Source organism: Chrysochloris asiatica, unplaced genomic scaffold (genome assembly GCF_000296735.1).
Source record: "Chrysochloris asiatica unplaced genomic scaffold, ChrAsi1.0 scaffold00003, whole genome shotgun sequence".
Lineage (NCBI taxonomy): Eukaryota > Metazoa > Chordata > Mammalia > Afrosoricida > Chrysochloridae > Chrysochloris > Chrysochloris asiatica.
Window position 1 is genome coordinate 11,880,189 of NW_006408521.1, and position 7,261 is coordinate 11,887,449.

The 7,261-nt window shown below is 38.8% G+C and overlaps 1 pseudogene; it reads right to left on the bottom strand.

Annotated features, from left to right (window-relative positions):
• Window positions 1-5,234: 5,234 nt before the first annotated feature.
• LOC102836490 lies at window positions 5,235-6,117 on the bottom strand (annotated as a pseudogene).
• Between the last annotated feature and the right edge of the window lie 1,144 nt (window positions 6,118-7,261).

Below are 7,261 nucleotides of genomic sequence, written 5' to 3' on the forward strand. Positions count from 1 at the left end.
AGCCTTCCAACCTTCTAAATATTCCTTTATATGTGGTTCTGGGACCATCCCCTGAGCCTGCTTGGTCAGGTATTCTGTGTTGTTGCTGGCAGAGCTCCTATGCTGCACTTCCACCTGATCCACCATCTTGTTTGTTCTCTTAAGCTTCATCTTTCTACTAAGGAGTTGCTGGTGAATCTGAACTCTGACTTTGCAGGTTAGCAGCTCAACTTGTAACCCACTATGCTACCAGGGCTCCTATACTTGAAGTGGTATAATATTAGTTATAAGTAGATTTTGACTTATTAAAGCTGTACGTTATCAGCACTAGAGTAACCACACCAAAACAAAAATGAAGTGACACATCTTTAAGTCATTTCGGGGGATAAGTGCAATCATAAAAATGCACAAATAATCCAAAAGAAAAGAAGGAAAGGGGAAAGAGGAACACACACAGAGAAACCGATGAAACAAATAGAAAACAAATAGCAATAGGTAGCTTTAAGTCCAACCATATTAATGAAACATTAAATGCAAATACTCCAATCGAAAAGCAGCAGTTGTCAGAATGGATTAAAAAAAAAAGAAAACTCAGCTATGTGCCATCTACAACTCACTTTTAAAGATACATATAAGTTAAAAGTAAAAGGATGGGAAAAGATATGCTCTGCAAGTATTCATCAAAAGTAAGTTGGAGTGGTTATGTTATTGCCAGAAAATATAAATGTAGACAAATAATAATACAAACAAGAAAGACAGTGATGAAGAGGTCAACTCATCAAGAAGACGTCACAGTTGTTCATGGCCTAATAACAGAGCTTCAAAACAGATCAAGCAAAATCAATAGAACTGAAGGGAGAAATGGATAATCCTACAATTAGAGTTGGAGATTGAAATTGTAAATATGAAATAAACCATGATTTGATCAAATTAATTGAATTTTAATTTATTTTACATTGGCATTCCACTCGCCTAGCTTAAAATCAGAAGGCTATATATCTAGTTTAAAGTCTCACCATCTTGTCACGTATTCATTCTCAGAGGCAACCACTGTTACCAATTTTTACATACAACCAAAGATACATATAGACAAATATCGATGTTTTCATTTTTTCATTTTTATACATATTGTTAAGTGCCGTTGAGTTAATTCCGACCCATAGCGACCCTGTATAGGGCTTCCGAGGAGCAGCTGGTGAGCTTGAACCGCCAACCTTGCTGTAATACAGTAGTACACAGTACACATTTCAGAGCTTGATTTTCGTTTACTAATAAATAATATATCCTGAAGACTGTCAGAAATCTCAGTAAGCTTTAGGGCTTGACACCTTCTATGTAGTCTTGAAGATTCTGTTTTTGTGTTCAATTGTGTGTGCTATTGCCTGAAAATTTCCAACAGTTAGCCCACCGAAAGCGATTGCACTAGAATTTTAAAAAATTGAGTTGTATTCACCACTTAAAAGTGTAGAGTTCAGTGCTATATATTCAGGAAGTTGTGCAACCCTGACTACCTCCAAAAGAAAGAAACCTTTTACCCATTAACAGTCACTCCTCATAGGCTGGAAACCACTAATCTACCTTCTGTCTCTACGGATACTTAATTTGGATATTTCTTATAAATGAAATCATACAATATGTGGCCTTTAGCATCTGGCTTCTTTCACTTAGCATAATGTTTAAGTTCCATCCATGTTGTAGCATGTATCAATACTTCATTATTTCATGACTGAATAATACTGAGTTGTATGAATAAACCACATTTGTTTATTTAAAAATTTTACACAGCCTTTTTAACAATAATGTACAGAATGAACACAGGCCTAGTAGTGCATTTGAGTTATGGTGTTGGAGAAGAATGTTGAAAATATCATGGACTGCCAGAAGAACAAACAGGTCTATGTTGGAAGAGGTACAATCAGAACTCCTTGGAAGCAAGGGTGGTGAGACTTCATCTCTCATACTTTGGACATATTATCAGGAGAGAAGTTCTGGAGAAGGACACTATGTTCAGTGAAGTGGAGCGTCAGTGACAAAGAGGAAGACCCCAAAGAGTTGTCCTAGCATTGTGGCAGCAGCAATGGACTCTAGTTTAGCAACGATTGTATGGATGGCACAGAACAGGACAATGTTTTGTTCTGTTGTGCGTAGGGTCGCGATGAGTTGGAATCAACTCGATGGCACCTAGCAAGGTAGTACTATTCAGTATATAAGAGCATGACCCCTTTTTAGATTGTAGGTTTAACCTGTATATTCTATATACTGGATTTTAGGATGTTTAAGAAAATTGTTTAGTCATGATTTAGCTACATTTGGAAGAATCCAGAAACCTTGGCAAGTTGCCACAGACTTCTGGGAAAGATGGCAGCTTATGTGTAAATTCTGAAGATTTTCTCAGAAAATGAAATGACCAAGAGACATTAAAGAAACAAAACCCCAAATACAACCAGCTAACTTGTTTTGTCTTTGGAGAATGGTGTCAACCACATGCCACAAAATTAAAAGAATTTTTACTAGGTATGGTGCAATGGCACCAAACTAAACGGACAAAGAAGAAAATAAATCCTGGCAATCCTTACTTAGGGGGATAAAGAGTAAGAGTGAAGTTGGGAGATGTGCCTGCACTAAGAATATGAAACACAGCTGTAGGAACAAAAAGCAAATAGGGTATTTTCTTTGTTTCATCTTTCCAGTAACTTAGGGTTTCACCTCAAGCCTAAGGGCTTTCCCAAACAGGAGTGGCATTAATGCTCACGTTTTTGTCAAAAGGCTGGAGAGTTTTCCAAATGGATGAATGTATTAAGAGTAGCTACTAACAAAACAACAAGCTAGGCATGGAAAACTGGTTCCTTCTGACAATACAAATGACAAATAATAAAGAATAACTTTTTCATTCCATCCTGGGTACAGCAAACCTCAGTTCTCTCCAGCCTTCATCTGAGATTCTTTTGGAGTGGTAATGATAGCACATGTTATCAGCCCTCAGACGGATCTAAAAGGAAGATTTAAGTGATGCTCAAAAGCAGTAAAGTGACCAAGGAGAATCCATACACTCTATTTAGGGTAAATATCCAGTCAAAATGGATGTTAGAATAGACTCTGAACTTGCTGTTGAGCATAGAGAAGCTAAAGCAATGGTAAGATATGACAAAGTGACAGAACTGAACAGAAAATTTCAAAGGGCAGCTCAAGAAGACAAAGTATTATAATGACATGTGCAAACACCTGGAGAAGAACAAAACTCAAGCTGAAAGAACTGAAGAAAAAATTCAAGTGTCGGGGTGCACTATTGAAGGATTCTCTGGGCAAAATATTAAATGGCACAGGAAGCATTAAAAGATTGAGGGAATACACAGAGTTACTGCTCCAAAAGAATTGGTCAGTTTTCAACCAATTCAAGAGGTAGCACATGATCCAGAACCAATGGTATTGAATAAAGAAGTCCAAGTTACACTGAAGGCATTGGTGAAAAAGAAGTCTCCAGGAATTGATGAAATGCAAATTGAAATATTTCAGCAAACTCCTGTAGCACTTGTCTATGCCAAAAATTTTGGAAGGCAGCTTGGAAGAGATCCATATTTGTGCCATTCCAAAGAAAGGTGACCCAGTTGGAATGCAAAAACCATCAGATAATATCATTAATATTACATGTAACTAAAATTTTGTTGAAGATAATTTAAAAATGGTTGCAGCTACACATCTACAGGGAGCTATCAGAAATTCAATCTTGATTCAGAAGAGGATGTGGAACTAGGGACATCATATCATTGACATTAGATGGATCTTGGCTGAAAGCAAGGAATACCAGAAAGATGTTTACTTATACTTTATTGGCTGCAAACTAAGGATAGCATTGGACAACATTGTGAAGAAGGGGAATTCCAGAACACTTAATGGTGCTCACAAGAAACCTGTACTTAGACCAAGATGCAGTTGTTTAAACAAAAAAAAAAAAAAATGGTTTAAAATCAGAAAATGTGCATCAGTGTTGTTCTCTCTCACTACACTTATTTGGTCTTTATGTTGAGCAAATAATTTGAGACACTGGACTATATGAAAAAAACATGGCATCAGGATTGGAGGAAGACTTATTAACAAACTATGATATGCATACGACACAACTTTGTAGTAAAGAGGGCTTGAAGTATTTACTGATGAAGATCAAAGAATGTGGTCTTCAGTATGGATTTCTCCTCAATGTAAAAAAAAAAAAGGAAAGTCCTTACAATTGAACCAGAAAATAACATCATGATAATGGAGAAAAGATTGAAGTTGTCAAAGATTTCATTTTGCCTTGGTCCACAATTAATATTCATGGAGGCGGCAATCAAGAAATCAAATGAAGTATTATGTTGGGCAGATCTGCTGGAAAAGACGTCTTTAAGGTGTTCAACAGCCAAGATATCAGTTTGAGAATTAAGGTGTACCTGACCCAAGTCATGATATTTTCAATCTCCTCCTATACATATGAAAGTTGGACATCAAATAAGGAAGACTGGAATAAGAACTGATGCATTTGAAATATGATATTGGTGAAGAAAATTGAAAGCAGCATGGACTGCCAGAAAACAAACAAATCTGTGTTGGAAGAAGTATAGCCAGAATGTTCCTTGGAAGCGAGGATGGATAGACTTCATCTCTTGCACTTTGGATATGTTGTTAGCTAGGACTCATTCCTGGAGAAGGACTCATTATTGGCAAAGTGGAGGATCATTTAAAGAGATCTTCAATGAGGTAGATTGACACAGTGGTAGCAGCAATGCACTCAAGCATCAGTCATTGTGAGTATGGTGGCACAGAACCAGGTAGTGTTTTGTTGTGTTGTGCACAGGGTTGTTATGAGTCAGAACTGTCTCGGTGAAACCTAACAAAATCAAACGTCCAGTCTGGTATTTACCTCCTTATTTCTCAGTGGTATGTCAGTACTCTATCACTTCATTTTTTTTTAAATTTTAGAAATTACATTGAGTTTCTACTTTGTGTGTGTGTGTGTTTCAGATCTTTTTATTCCTTCACATTTTTCTTTATTAGGAGTGCTGAAATAAAAAATATAATTAAGTCCCATCATCATGGAAAAAGCTTTCAGAGAAAAGTGATCAGATGAATATTACTCCTTCCCATTTTCAACCAGTAGATAGTTGCCATGGATGTAGACAGCCAACAGTCTGTCAAGAAGGCTCAAGATGTGCTCTATAATACACCATGCCCATTCACAGTGGAAAACAAACTAGGAAAGAATTTATGTGTATTTCCTGATTTCAAACATACAAGACAAGCACAAAAACGCCACCCATGCCTCTGAGCACATTGGACCATGCACCCTTGAAAAAGGTTTTGCCTCCTTCGTCACATGCAATCTTCCTCCAGCAGTCAAAGGTACCTGTATACGTGATATCAGTTCCTTTGCCCGCTGACTGCATCATCCTGCGACAACGAACAGTGTCGAATTGGTAGGAAGTCAACCCGGCCACAGCCGTAAGGGATTGAGCCATCATCTAGCTGACAAAGATGTGAGTATTCTTGGAATCGGGAAGCATTATCTTTGCAGTGTCATAGATACCGAAGTAGGCAGCCCAGTAGATGATAATGCCTTGCACAGACACATTAAAGCCTTGGTACAGACCCTTAATCCCACCAGATTTGGAGATCTTAACTAGGCAGTCACTAAGGCTGTTGAACTCTCTTTCAGCACCAGCTTTCCCCATATCAGCTGCTTTCAATTTCTGCTAGACGGACGAAATCAAGAGGATACACGAAGCACAAGGATGCCCCTGCAACACCACCGGATGCCAGATTTCCAGCAAAGCAGCACAAAAACTGGGTCCTCTTGTCCACACCACCCAGGAAGATCTGCTTGTATTTATCTTTGAAAGCAAAGTTGAGAGCTTGGGTGGGGAAATATCTGATGACATTGGCCAGGTTACCATGCCAGAAGGACAGGACTCCCTGCTCCTTGGTGATCTGAACCACAAAATCGATAATGCCCTTGTATTGCTCATCTGCGGAGATTTGCTCGCTGACATGCTGCACCTGCAGCAGCAACTTGACCCTTTCGATGGGTGCTACCGTGGTCTTGGAGATGGCCCCGGCCACTCCACCTGCAAGGAAGTCCTTGGCGAAGGACACAACGGCAGCTGTCATGTTGAGAGAGGAGGAGGAGGCGGGCTGCGGCAAGACTGTAACAGGAACCAACTTTGACTCCAGGCCTCTGGGCTTGACTTTCTATTTTGAAAGACGGAATTTGCTACGTATCAACACCAACGCCCAATTCCTGTCCCTTTCTGGTCCTCCTGGTATGATTATATTAGTTTTAGTTTTACTATTCAGTATTTGCATCACTGGACTAAGTAAATGTTGCTCTCTGCTTTGCTAAGGAGTATACTATGATTGTTTCCTTCATGTCACAACTTTTTTCTGCAGTTATTAATTGCCTCTTTTATTTTCATTGTTCTTTTCCTTGGCCCTATTTCTCTCTTTTCAATATAATTTCCCACATGGTTAAACATGGCACTAAACTAAATAAACCTACATTTATGTTTCTGGAGACATTCCTTTGATCTCCACTGTTTGCCCTCTAGACTTGCTACAATGCTGTTATCTTGGGACTTTCCTTTGCCTTTCTCCTGTTTTAGAGTCCATATTTCCTGGTTACTGTATCTTCCCTTTTCCTGGATAAATCCCAATTTAAGTGCTGCTTATAATTCTTCAGCTTTTTGAGAAAAAAGGCAGGCAGAGTAAACATTTTTGAGATTTTGTGTGCCTAAAACTATGTTGTCTTGTTTTTTACTATACTCATACTTGTTTTAAGAATTTGGGCTAGGTATTGACTTCTACATGTCAACTAACGTACCCTCAGATTTTTGAAGCCTCGTTCCATTTCTGTTCTTCCGATTTATCTATGTTGTTGTTAGGTGTTGTCGAATCAGCGCGGACTCATCCCTAAAATAGAAAATACAGGTGCCAGACACAATTTTGAATACAATTATTAACTGATTGATTCCTCTGGCAACTCTAGAGGATTTGTTATTGTTGTCAGGTGCCATAGAGTTGGTAATGACTCATAGTGACCCTACATGCAACAGAACAAAACACTGCCCGGTCCTTGGCCAACCTCACAATTGTTGCTACGTCTGAGTCCATTGATGCTGCCACTGTGCCAATCCATCTTGTTGGGGGTCTTCCTCTTTTTCTCTGACCCTCCACTTTACCAAACATGATCTCCTTCTCCAGGGACTGGTCCCTCATGACAATATGTCTGAAGTATGAGGGACAAAGTCAGGCCATC